The sequence below is a fragment of the Pelobates fuscus genome, chromosome 2, assembly GCF_036172605.1.
Source record: "Pelobates fuscus isolate aPelFus1 chromosome 2, aPelFus1.pri, whole genome shotgun sequence".
NCBI classification, from domain to species: Eukaryota; Metazoa; Chordata; class Amphibia; order Anura; family Pelobatidae; genus Pelobates; species Pelobates fuscus.
The window spans coordinates 209,371,669-209,386,077 of record NC_086318.1 but is presented as its reverse complement, the minus strand read 5'-3'; the positions used below and the strand labels follow the sequence as shown (position 1 = coordinate 209,386,077).

At 37.9% G+C, this 14,409-nt stretch overlaps 1 protein-coding gene across 1 annotated transcript in view; it reads right to left on the bottom strand.

The window, feature by feature from the left end:
- The window catches only part of CRIM1 (cysteine rich transmembrane BMP regulator 1), a 650,317-nt gene that overhangs the window by 462,490 nt on the left and 173,418 nt on the right, over positions 1-14,409 (bottom strand). The window lies entirely within an intron of this gene.

The following is a 14,409-nucleotide window of genomic DNA, read 5'->3' as shown; positions in this document are numbered from 1 at the left end:
ACAAAGGGGCTGGTAGGACAGGATAGGGAGCCCCTATCCTACCTCAAAAACTCTCTCTTTCACACTATGCACACACACACACACAATGCATCCCTATCCATACACAGAAACACACAATGCATCCCTACACACACAAACACAACATGCTTCCCTTATACACACACACAATGCAACCCTTACACACAAAGACAATGCATCATTTGCACACATACAGAGAAACACACAATGCATCCCTTACACACACGCAAACACACACTGCTTCTCTTACACACACACACACAGAAACACAATGCATTTCTTACACACACTCAATGCACCCCTTACAGGCACACACACTGCATCCCTTACATACACAGAAACACACCTTGCATCCCTTACGCATACAAACACAAATTCACACAATGCATCCCTTACACACAACCAGAAACACACAATACATCCCTTATACACAAACACACACTGCTTTCTATCCCTTACACAAAAACACACTGCTTCCACTACACACAAACAAACTGCATCACCTACACAAACTGGTATCTCTTTACACTACATTCCATAAGCACACACACATTAGATCCTTTATAATAACACACCCCCTACACACTCCACTCATTCTGAGCGAACTCATAGGTGGAACATGTAGGTGGACTTATGGGTGGGCCTTATGGGCATACTCACCATCAGGCCCTGGGGCCCAGACCTTGAGCTGTGTAAGGGGCCCCAAAAAATTTAGCTAATTCCCGTTCTCGCAGAACATTTTGTGACCACAGTTACAAACAGCCTCCAGAGATCCTGTTCTACACCAGACCAGTGGAGCCAGACTGCAGCCAGACCCCATCACCATCCTCATCTGGTTGTAAGTAGGCAATATGATTAAAGGAAACTATAGTCCCCAGAACTACTGCAGCTTAATGAAGTGGTTCTGGTGTCTATAGCCTGTCCCTGCAGGCTTTCTAATGTAAACACACACTGTGTGCAGCACTGGCATTAGTTCATATGGCAGATCATATTGGTAGGGCATTGTGATGTCACATGGGGGGTGGAGTTTTCTTTTGCTTAGGGTGGCAAAAATCCTTGCACCGGTCCTGATCTCAATGCTGCTTGTACCTAGATCCCAGTCTTTGTGTCTTGCAGTTTGCATAATGCACATAAACAGGCAAAATTAAACCATGTTTCTATTTCTCCTCTCCATTTTTTAATGTGTTCCCCAGTTTAGACTTTCCTCAACTGGATTATGTTATTTCGTAAATCTTTAACATTTAAAAGAAAATGTACCGTATAATAAACAATGTTCACACAAGTTTTATTTAATTCAAAACATATCTAAAATTTAAGGTGAAAGTAGGCGAAATCAGAGCATAGCTGACCTAGAGAACATTTCCAGTTCGGCTATTTTTACCTTGAATTGAAAATTCACTTAGAATTGTTAGTTTAGTGAATAGCCATGTCAATGTTTTCCTTGATGGTGTAAATTCCAGAGCAGAGACAGTTAGTTCCCTTTTATATATATATCATATCAGCCCTACGTGTATGTGTTTACATATATACATACATACATAGTTTGCAATATCAGAAACCTCATATAAAGAGGGGAGTTCTAGTTCACCATATATAATAGTGGTGTAAAACTGTAAAGTTGAAAGGCCCATAAAGTGGTATTGTAGCTTTTAAAATGACATGATAGCAATAAGTAAATCCCAGCATTGTTTTAGATGTCCCTATTCTATGGCAGTTTAATGGAGTTTTATTTTAGTCAGCAGTCAGCATTTAATATCACCAAATTGCATCTCTAGTTACCGCATGGCACTTACTGGTTGTATTTGTAATCCTTTATCCTGCAATGTACCGGAGACAAAGTTTGATCACCCTAAAATCTATTTTTGTAAACCACTAGTTTATAAACAGTCAATTGTGATTAACTAAAAATGGCAACATTTAGATAAATGTGACAAAGCAGAAAGCACAAAGCATAAAATTCACTTTGGTAAATGTAAATTCATTTTGCAACTCAATTTTCAATCACAATACCATCTGCATACGCAGAGATTTCAGATTGCAAGTTAATGCAATCTGAAATCTCTTGGTCACCCTGCATCTGCCAAATTATATCCGTGAATCCATATTACCATCAAGTTGTAAAAGTGCACAAGTGTGCTTGCCAGATTTTCTTACCTTCTCCACAGATGTCAAAGCATGAAATACCTTGGAGGATTTCATGCTTTACCTATGTCTGCCAGTAAGTATGTATTATTTATATACCCCTAGAATGAATAAATATATTTTAAGAAACTGTATTTTAATCATGATTGTCAAAGTCTTGTCCTATATAGTGTGTATGTGACAAAAAAAACTCCATGTTATGTATCATCAGCAGATAGTGGATGTGGCATACCACTAAATAGCAGGGCTGGTAGACAGCACTAAGGCACTAATCTTAGCAGGACAAAAAGAAGCACTCAGGACTAAGATCATGTGGGACTTCCAGATCCAGACAGACAAGTAGATACTGGCCAATGGTAGTAGACATGAAACAGAAGACTGCAGAGCTGGTGGTGAATGTGGCAATATCCAGTGACTATAACACCAAGACGAAGAAACAAAAGAAGGTGGACAAACTCCAATAGCTGAAAATCTGAAAAGTGAAGGCAATGGTCCCAGTTGTGATAGGAGCACTCCCTAAACTGGGAGAGTAGCTTCAATTCCAGGTGGGACATCTGAGATCACTGCCCGGAATACTGCAGTTTTAGGATAATCTGAGATACTGCGCAGAACCCTCAGGCTCCCATGCCTCCGGAAGAGGAACCGAGAATGAGGAATACATAAAAAAAGTTCTCTCACTAGGGTTACAGCATGAACTATTTATTTTTACTGGACATATAACATCTGTATGATGCTTACCAGAATGTCAAAATATATATGGGACATAAAACAGAAACAGATACTCTGGCAACACTAGCACCTCACTCCCTCTGTACTCCACACTCTAAAAAAAAAAAAAAAAAAAAAAACACTATGCATCACCACAACCACTATAGCATTATATAGTATATATGGGGTCAGGAATCCCAAGGTGCCATCCCTCAAGGTAAGGACTAAACCATTTTTAAATGGTTTCACACTTATCTGGTCCCCAGTTGCTGTAGTCTAGCCCCTTCTTCCCATATACCTAAAGCATTAGTTTCCACTTCTGCATTACATATATAAAATAATGCCATTGGCATGGAAGGAATGCCAAAAGGGAATATGGGCTGAAGCCTCAAACCATTCTTCTGCAGATTAAAAAAGCAGAATATGCATGTTGATGTCTGCAGTACTGTAGGAGTAATGCAACAGGACAATATTGGGCAGGGCAATTGTGAGCCCAGCACTGTGCAAGTCTATTCATGAGCTAGAGGTCTGCAATCACAATGTTCACCAGGACTGGACTGGTCTACTAGGATATTTCACAGTGGACTGCAATATTTGAGCTTGTCCAGGCTGCCAGACTTTGAGTGGCTTACAAATGACTGCAGTCTGAAAAAAAAAAGTCTGACAGTGCTCATAATATTCAAAAACACTCATGCATGCAGAGATCTCTGTGACTAAATGCTCAGTCATTTTGCAGAGGTCATACGTATGGAGGTTGCACTGATATATAGTGGCACACTTTGCAAATCCAATAACTTCAATTTATGAAATACCACATATTGTATGCTTCGCATAACTAGGCAAACCACAACCTGAAACACTGAAAGGATCATCCACTGAAGTGAGTATTCAGAGTGAATTTCACATTTCGGGTCCACATAGCCAATCCGAAACATTTGCAGATTTGGTCTCAGCTCCGCTATAATGTCCTTAAATTTGAACAGTGTCCAAAACCATTCAAAGACAGTTTGACTCTTATTCAGGGGATGTCATCAGATGCTTAAGAGATTATAGTGGTTAAAGTTCCTATTAAAAGTGGAAACCATCTCTTATTTATTTTTTTTTTATTTTTTTTTTGCTGTATTGTCGATGTAATGCAGTAAAATACAAAATACTAATGAAAAAAATAATTAAATAAAAAAAATGTTTACCCCTTGTTCAGGATAAAATCCCTATAATGTCTACCAGCTAATCCAGCTTGACAAAGGACCTGTAGTGGGACGAAACATTGTTTTGATTCTGCTCCAATAAACCTGCCCACTGGACTATCATAACTTTTTTGCATACCAGCTAATCCATGTCCTATCAATGCTTTCAATTTATGCACTGTATAGTGATTTCCAGATAGTAGCATACTCCGTTTTCTGGTTAGAGTTGTACAGCAAATAAAAAACCCACCGATGCATAGTTTTATTCATAAAAAGAATTGTACATTTTAAAAAAAAGAATACAGCCTGTTCGTATAAGCCAGTAGACAATAATGGGAATAGTTTAACTTGTGTTGTGTTCTTCATCAACTAAACATAGAAGAGCTTTGCACAGAACTGGTTCCCACCTAGATAGACATGGTAGCCAACACCAGGCAATAAACAAGGGTTTTTAAAAAAAATCTTTTTATGTATTCTTGCACTTTAAGTGTCTAGATATATTTTTTATCACATTTTTTAATGTGGAATATTATCCATTATTCCTCCCTGACTGGAACATATGGTAGGATGTATGCCAGATGCATTCTTTGCTATTTCCGAAGCTTACATAGATGTAAACATACTTCCCTAGAAACTAAATTCATTGTAGGCTAGCCTTTAAGATAAGGATGTCCAACCTTGGTTCTCCAGTTATATTTCCCACAATTGTTTTCCAGATATTGGCTGGTAGAAAATTCAATAATGAGCAATATAACAGCTGGAAGAAGCAAGGTTGAAACCATTTGCTTTATAATAGTTTATATAGGACAAGTTATTTGTACTTAATTAGATTATTATCATTATTGCCATCTATATAGCACCAACAGATTGCGTAGGGCTTTACAATATTATGAGAGGGGGAATTTAACTATAAATAGGACAATTACAAGAAAACTTACAGGAACGATAGGTTGAAGAGGACCCTGCTCAAACAAGCTCACAGTCTATAGGAGGTGGGGTGTAAAACACATTAGGACAGGAAACAGCAATCAAATAAGGTGGGAGTGAAGCAGAGCTGGAGGAGAGAGTAAAGTGCTGCCCTTTAGGTGAGAGCAAGAGACAGGTATGCGAGTTGGCTGTACGGCTACGACCTATAGATCTACGAAGAGGTATAAGAGGGGATAGAATTGTTCAGTGCTTTATAGGTATGGCTTAGCACTGAATGGACTCCTATAGGATACAGGAAGCCATGTAATGGACTGACATAGGGGTGAGCTGTGAAAGGACAGACTAAAGAGGAAAATCAGTCTGGCAGTAGCATTACAGACTGTAACGGGGCGATATGGCTTTTGCTAACACCATTGAAGAGAGGGTTACAATAATCCATGCGGTTAATTACTAGAGCATGGACAAGCTCCTTGGTAGCATCTTGTGTAAGAAAGGGGCAGATGCTGGATATGTTTTTTTAGATGGAATCTACAGGATTTGGCAACATACTGGATGTGAGGCTCAAAGGTGAGGCCAGAATCAAGTATGACGCCAAGACAGCGCGCTTGCAAAGGCGGACCTATGTGGATACCACTAACTTGAAGGGAGAGCGAAAGAGGAGGATCAGTATTAGATCCATATGTTACTGTTATTCATAAAATAAGAATATAACTGCCCTAAATATTAAAAGGACAATAAAGTCACCCAGACCACTTCAGCTCATTTAAGTGGTCTGGGTGCAGTGTCTTAGGTCTCTTACCCATGCAAAAACTGCAATAATTATTTTTTAAGGTTAACTCCTTTTGGTAGCCTGACGGTGGGAATGCATTATACATGCTTTCCTTTGCGGGAAGTACGCATTAGATCTCCCACTCCGGCTGAGAGATATAGGTTCTGGAATCAAGTAAGTGACAGAAGGTTTTAAACCCTTTCTCCACCACAGGCAGGGTGCGGGGGAGAGCATGTGGGAGGGCGGCACTGTAGGGAGCTATAGTGCCAGGAAAACAACTTTTTTTCCTAGCAATATCGTTTCCCTTTAATTACCACACAGAAGGCAACAGCAAGCATTTGAAATATCCAGGACAACAATTATATGGGTGACAGTGTGCTTTAGCTCGCTTCTTTTTTTAAGCACAAATCGGTTTGTTATCCTATCGTTTGCAGGTACCACTAAAATGACGGGGTTTTAGCAGCCAGACAAAATTTCCCTTTTTGAGCTTTATATATGTTCTTCCTCCATATACATTACTTTTAGCAGATGTTGTAAGTTCATGTATGGGTAACGGTTAACCCCTCATTTTACTTGAGCTCTTTCCCTGCCTCGCTGATAGTCACTGCAGGGATAGTCACCCTACAGCAGCTTAATTAGTTTCACGAAAGCACTCAATTTGTGATAACAAATCAAACACATACATAGACTAAGACAAGAAGTGCCTGTTCACCCTGCTGCCTTCACCAAAATAAGCACCAACACCAAGTTTTAACAATATTGCCTTCTTTCAACCACCCAGACAATCAGGAAACACTCCAAACCATTTATACGGATGCTCATGCAACCAGCCATCATGAACCCTTTCATGAACGGTCTAGGGGGTGCATTAAAAATAGCATGTAATGTTGTGCTCTTAGAGAGACCTAAATTAGCAAAAAATAAAATAAGAAAAATCATTTGATTTACAAGCTTGACCTACTTCATGAAAACAAAGTGAAAAAAACTGGCTCGGGAGAGTAGAGGAAATTTGCTGTATGGAAGGAAGAATTGCCATGCTGGAGGGTGGTTTGAGAGGCATGGGAAGATATGGAGATCGTGGTGGTTTTATTTAAGCACGGGACAGCAAGCAACCAACCTGGCTTGGAGATAACAAAAAAGGTTGGGGTTTCATCTAGTGTTTGTGACAATGAGTATGACACTTCCTTACTACATGGGGGGAAATGGTGATGGACATGGGAGTAGGAATGCTATGGTTTGACTTCCACTAACTCCCCTAATCCTCCCCCTCCATCCCCATCCATTCCTTTTTTCCCCTCTCTGTCTCTGCCATCCCTCTCTTCCATCTCTGCTAACACTTTCTTGACATGCAGTCGGCTACTTTTTACCGCTGGTGACAGGGTATACATTCTTCATTCAGTTTATCTGAGTTAATGCATTGTCGTCTCAATTATCGCAAATCGGGCTGGTCCCCATCGCAATCAAGGGTTTAAAGCTATACACATAACTAATGACCACTGTCATGCAATTGCCGCAGAGGCTCTAGTGGATGAGAAGGCCTTGATCATTTATTTATGTTTCTTGCCTCCGCTAATCTACTGTACCTTGGTTCTATTTTCTTTTTCGTATACTTTGCATCGTTTGTATAATCCTGTGTATGAAAATTACTAATACAGATTGTTGAATTCATATGTAAGTACATCAATAACATGTGGAAGGCTTAGAAAGTGTAATAGGTGTGCTGGTGCTTTCCAAACAAAAGATTGAAAAAATTACACTATTAACAGAAACATACCTACAAAGAGAAAAGCAAAGCTTTAGCAATAGATATAACCATAAGTCAGTCAAAATCTATTATAATAATTTCCCAGCAAACAGACCAATCACAACCTAGATTGCCCAAACAAAAAAAATCTAATGAGTATAGTTTATCCAAACTGTTAATTAAATTACACAGCAAGAAGATATAATGGTAATAACTATTTTGTTAATATTAGTACCATCATGTCAACCAATTAAAATTATGACCATTTAGTCACACTCATTTACTTATGATGTTAAGGATAAACAAAAAATCCTATAAAATATGTTATTTTGCTTAGCACACAACGGCGTCTTTGTAATGGCAAATGGCCGTGCTCCATTTTAAAATAAATTGGGTGACAGAAATATGCAATCAAACTAGAAATTAGTAGATCTATCTATTCAGTTTTGGAAACATTGCGATTGCTCTGAATTTTGGGCGATCATTACTTTGCCCAAAATTTTGAAATGAACAATTTCCAAATCAGAAAAGAAATGACGTGGCCAATAGACTTTTGGTAGAATTTTTTTTTAGAAAAAAACAGAGCTTGTTACCTAGCTACACGATCAATTAACAAAAACAAAATAATATTTTAAAAGCCTATGATCATCAATTTTAGTCCCCACTTGCCATGCCAAGGGGTCTATTAAGCAGTTTGTCCGAATCGTTTTTGTACAAAACTATTTCATGGATAAAATTCTGACTAAACAAAATGCCACATGAACTAAATTTGGTTTGCCCAAATCAATTTCTATTTTCATTATTAATTGACTCGGACAAAACTAATTTGTCTGATGTGTACAAGTCTAGAAATAGGAATTGCGGGTGACCCAAAACGGACTCCAGTTAGTGAGCAAGACATTTCTAGTTTAACACCTTTAACAAAATTACTCATAAAGTGTTCTGTCAAGATGATCTTTAACTGTGCCCTTCAAGTCGGATTGATTGGAACAAACTTGACCCCTTATAAACTCCCATGACCCAAGGCAGAAAAACAGACTTTGGTGTTGAAACGAGGAGGAAGTATAGTTTACAAAGACGTACAAACAAAGTCCCAGTCCAAAAGTTTTCCTGCAAAAAAACAGGATACAGCCAGAGAATCAGAATTCACACGGTTACAAGAAGTTATCATAGTCCAACAGGAGACAAAATTAATATTCTGTCAAAATACCTGGGATCTAAGCCAGCTTTTCAAGTTCAAGAGATTACCACAGGTTCAGTTAGGTTAAACTGTAAATAATAATCTGAATATATCTCAAGTGTTTGGGAATCATGCTCAATTACATGTTGATTAGAAATAGTGATTATAAGATTACTGAAAAGGGTTCTAAAGTAATGAATTATGGATATTGCTACAATGTGTACTGTCCTTTTTCTTAATATGATTTTTAATAGAGCTGATGAAGATAATGTTTTTGATAATTCTCAGCTGGTGGTCTGGCTGAGCATTATAGGATGTATTGCGAGTTGGCCATACATTCCAACATCATAGCGTGTTGCTAATATAGAATGCATGCAAAGAATAGACTTAATTTATTGGCTTCTATGGGAAATGTTCCAAAAAGTGAGAACCGAGTAGAAACATTTTCAAAAGTCAATTTATAGACTGATTTAGCAATTGGTAAACTTTAGTGATTAGTTATTTTCTAGATCAGTGATGGCGAACCTGTGGCACGCTGAGCCTTCTCTGTGGACACGCGGCCATAGGTCGTCAGCAATGCAGATAAGGCACCTGTCTGCCCAAAATGGCAGGCGCCTACTCTGCTTTTGTATCGGTAGGACACGGAGGCAGGTGGAGGGATCTGGGAAGCAGCTCTCCTGTCCTCCCCCGAGCAGGCTGTGTGTAGTGTTGCCGCGCATAACTATGGCAACGCTCCACAGGGAATTCTGTGCGCGGGAGGACAGGAGAGCTGCAGGCAGAACCTACAGAGAACTTACCACCACTGGACCACCAGGGCTGGCTGTGTCCCCACCTCCTTCACCTAAGGTAAGAAGAAGGGAGGGAGCGATAAAGATTTTAATAATGTATAGGTAGGATTATATTTTTAAAAAATAAACACATGTGCTACCTGCAGCACCCCCCCCACACACACACACAGCACCCCCCACTCACACACACACACACACACACACACCGCACCCACAAACACATATGCTGCACCCATCAATGCAGTATGTGTGTGTGTATTCAGCAGTCCGTGTGTGTACTCAGCAGTCCGTGTGTGTACTCAGCGGACTGTGTGTACGTATTCAGCAGTCTGTATGTGTGTATGTTTGTGTGCTTGTATTCAGCGGTCTGTGTGTATGTATTCAGCGGTCTGTGTGTACTCAGCAGTCTGTCTGTGTATATTCAGGTTTAATTGCAGTGTTGACACTTTGAGGAAAATAAAGTTGGCATGTACTGCGGTTCGCCATCATTATTCTAGATAGGCAGACAGACAGACAGATAATAAACACATGCTAATGCTTAGAATGTAAGCTCAATTGAGCAGGGCCCTCAGTACATTCTGTTCCTGTTCACCTTGTTGCAACTACTCATTGGTTATTCTACCTATTGCATACTGTTGTGGAATTTGTTGGCGCTTTATAAATCTAAATAATAATAATAATAGTTCTACTTGTTATTTGTGGTTATGAAGGAGTTATTTGTGTTTGCATTATTTGTGTTCATTTGTTTTTGTGTAGATTCAAAGTATATCAGATAAAACACAGTGAATTCATAAAAAAAGACAAAACTCAAAATCCTGATTAAGACTTTTAGGAATCAAAGTATTCAGCTCCTATATCCATCTCATGTCTTCTTTAATTATTGTATTGATTAATTGCTGTTTAATTGATATAAAGGAACTCTCTGCCCTAGAACAATTATGCATTTACTTATAGTGGGTTGGAACTGAATGATTATCAATGTCCTTTTTAATATTATTTAAGTGTTCTTGAATTCTTATATTTATGTTTTTAATTGGTGCGTCCCACATAATTAAGCCCACACGGGCAGGTAAGAATGTAAATTAAATTCTTGTGACAGGTACGTATTCCTTTAACTAAATATTTATCAGGTTTTTTTCATTGACAATTTGACTGATTACAGATTTATTCGTGCTCAGCTGTTTACATGGAATGCATTGACCACATTTTTTAATCCAAAATGATGTTCTTATTTAGAACAATGGACTAAGATATTTTAAAGGTTTCTTACTTCTCTATAAAAAAATGCCTTATGGATTGATATTGTGTTTTGTTTGGTTATTGAAATTACTGATAAAGGGAATCGATCCACTGATTCTTTCATCCTTCTTCTTGTATACCAATAATTATTTTCTATTTTTTCTTCCTATTTCTTGAATCTTCATATCTATATATTTTTCTTTATAGCTTTTCTTTAAGAAATTTCCTTTAATTATTTCTGCTTGCCCCTGATAAACTTCATCATCTGCACAATTTTTGCAAATTCTCAACAGTTGGTTGCTAGGAATACTTTTCAGCCAACTATTGGAGTGACAACTGGATAGTTCAATAAAGCTAATGGTATCAGTGGACTAAAGTAGGTTTTAGTTTTAATATCTCCATATTTTATATAAATAGTGAGATCCAAAAAATGTACACTTTCCCGACTTATTGATGAGTCCAATTAAATCCCCCAATCATTTATATTAAGGTGTTGTAAGAAGGTATTAAGGAGTTTTACTTATCCATTAAGAAGATATCATTAATACAACATTTACAGAGGACTGGGTTACCCAACCAGTCACCCGAACCACGGACTAACTGGGATTCCCAGAATGCCATAAATACGGGTTTTTTTGGGGGGTTTTTTTTTTGGGGGGGGGGGGAGCTGAGCCCCTAGTCTGTCTAAGATTCATGTTAGTTTAACCTATTTATTATTATTTATATTGAATGCATCTTTAGAGGAAAGTGGCCATCGTAAGAAATCTACAGAGGTAGAAGGGTAGCCTTTAAATATTATCATTATTATTATTTTATTATTTATATAGCGCCAACAAATTCCGTAGCGCTGTACAATGGGATACTTTAAAACTTGCAGACAAGATTACGGAGAATCCAGTTTGTAGGCTCTATGTTTGTGAGTGTGTTCACTTACATTCTACTCATTTATCATTTTGTGTTTATCTTTTAAATATTTAGTATTTTATCATTTAAGTATATATCTATAGGAGACACTGGAAATTCTCTATGAGTGAATTTATAATGTATACAGCATTGTCAATAGGCAATGTACAGCTAATATCTATATTTAAACACAGGAGTAATATTGAGATCAGCTTATCCACATATTTTAAAGAATATTATGGTTACTGAAACACGCACATTAGACCTACGCAGTAATATGTAGTACAAATAAAGTTATACATCACTGGTCAAAACAGTTGCTAGTTTTGAAAATGTTCTACCCCTAGAGTAAAGTATTGAGCTCAGCACATCCATTCAGGCTGGGGCTTTATGCTCTTTAGGCAATTCCCCATAAACACATTTAATGCATTTGGTGTGACAGAATTCTAAATAGTTTTTCTCCTGAAATTGTGATTTAATACATTTTTCTTATTAATCATATTCTTCTGGTAGATAAATCAGTCAAGTTCCTTCTTTTAAGAGTTCATAGTCTGGAAAAAGTGCATACACCCCACATTTGCTTGTAAGAGGATGTTGCTGGTCCATAGAACTCATGTTGAAAAGTTCATCAGTGCAGGCAGGCTGTGATAAATCATACAGCTATTACTGACAAAATGTTAACTTAGTCTGTGGTATTATTTCCACTGTGTCTCTTCGGAAAATGTCGGTCCCATCTTTCAGTTTTGAAAGTATACAGTTACTTCACTGCTGGAAGAGTAGTTCTGCAATATAATCATATAATGTGCTTCAAGTAAAACTGGAAGTGCAACAAGAGCTTCACTTCACTAAATCATGGTGGGTTCCCAGAGCGTAGACAACTGTAAACATTAAGCACTGGGAAAAAGCCACACAATATATGTATGCATGCGTAGGTTTAAAAGACTGCTAAAGTAACCCAGACCACTCACAGAAATGGTCTGGGTACAGTGGTTCTGTCATTTTAACCCTTCAAGGTCAAACACTGCCAATTTACAGAAAGTGCAATGTTTACCTTAAAGGGTTAAACACGTCTTTACTTTCTGTGATACTAACAACCACTAGAGGTCCTCCCACTGCACGGAAGCTGCACACACAAAAGCATAGGAAAGCACTGGGTTCATTTCTATGAAAAGCACTGAATGTGAGCACAGAGCATATCATTGAGGAACATTGGACGGGGCCTTCGACTAATGGCCAGGAAATATCATGCATTTGTACAATGCCAATTCTAAATTGACAAAATTAGATTATTATTTATCATTACTAGAAGAAAAAAAATTAAGCGAGAGAACTTTGTTTAACGGTACAACATTTTTTTTTTAAGGGAGAGAACTTTGTTTATTGGTACTTGAAAAAATATTAACCCCTTAAGGACCAAACTTCTGGAATAAAATGGAATCATGACGTGTCACACACGTCGTGTGTCCTTAAGGGGTTAAGGGAGAGAACTTTGTTTATCGGTACTAAAAAAAAAAATATTAAGGGAGAGTCTTACATATAGGAACCATATTAAGGACTTACCAACTTTCTAAAGCATTGGATGATTTGCCAGTAAAGGCGACATTCCATTTATCCTAACAGACAACAAAAAACAATATCAGATGAGTCCACAGTACTCATAGCTGAGAGGTATGATACTACTGCTGCTGATGGTGGTGGTTTCTGGACACAACCCCTACCATTCCTTACTTTATTATTTTTACTAGAATGTCCCATTGATGATGGTTGGTTTTGTTTTTATTATAGTACAAATATAATTATATAATTAAATATAAATATATATTGTGCAAAGCAGCTCAACGTAGGCCAATATAGTGGTTTATATTGAAAAATTGGTTGCTGCTTGGTAAATTGTCTTCTACTGTAGCATTATTTTCTGTGGTTTAAAGAAATACTACACTGCACAGTAGACATGTCCAGGGCAAAACATTCTAGTTCTTCTGAACCACTTTGGCTGATTTTTTTATTTGTTTTCAGGAAAGCGGAGTTTAATTCCTGCTGCTGCTCGGTCAAATTCCGGTACAGAAAAAAAAAATCGTGAAAACCGTTTGGGCGTCCCCCAAAAAAATGTTAACATGCAAAGACTGGCACAATATTGTTTGTTTTATTAGCTATGCAATTATCAGGCATTTCTGAAATGCTAATGTCAAAATGCCAAATTAAGATTTACAACAATTCATTGTAATATTTTTCTTTTGCTATCTTGTGTTATGAAACATAGGGTGTCCTTTTAAGTAAAAAAAAAAAAAAATTATCAAAAAATGAAAAAACAAAACAAAACTGTGGACAATTTACCCCTTCCACGCTGACAAGAACAAAGCTTTCCCACACATCTAGTCTGTAGCATCAGCGACCTTCTTTCAGTGTGGGAAAACCACACGGTCCTATCAACTTATACCAACTGTTTCTCTGGAAGTAGATGGCATAACAAGTCTCAGGCACTAACATGAAAAGCATTGGAAATAAGGGGAGCAGAAGTGCGGCAGCAGCAAAAGTAATTATTAGTATATTTATATAGCGCCAACAAATTACGTAGCACTTTACAAAGGGTGGACTAACAAACATTTAGTAACCAGACAAGTTTGACACACAGAAATAGAGGGGTTGAGGGCCCTGTTCAATGAGCTTACATGCTAGAGGGAGTGGGGTAAAGGGACACAAAAGGTTAGGGAAGTATTAGGGAAGTAGATTGGTAGAATAGTAATTAATGAAGACAGGAAGTGTGGAAGACAGGAAGTGTTTAGGAAGGCTGTGCAGGTCACATG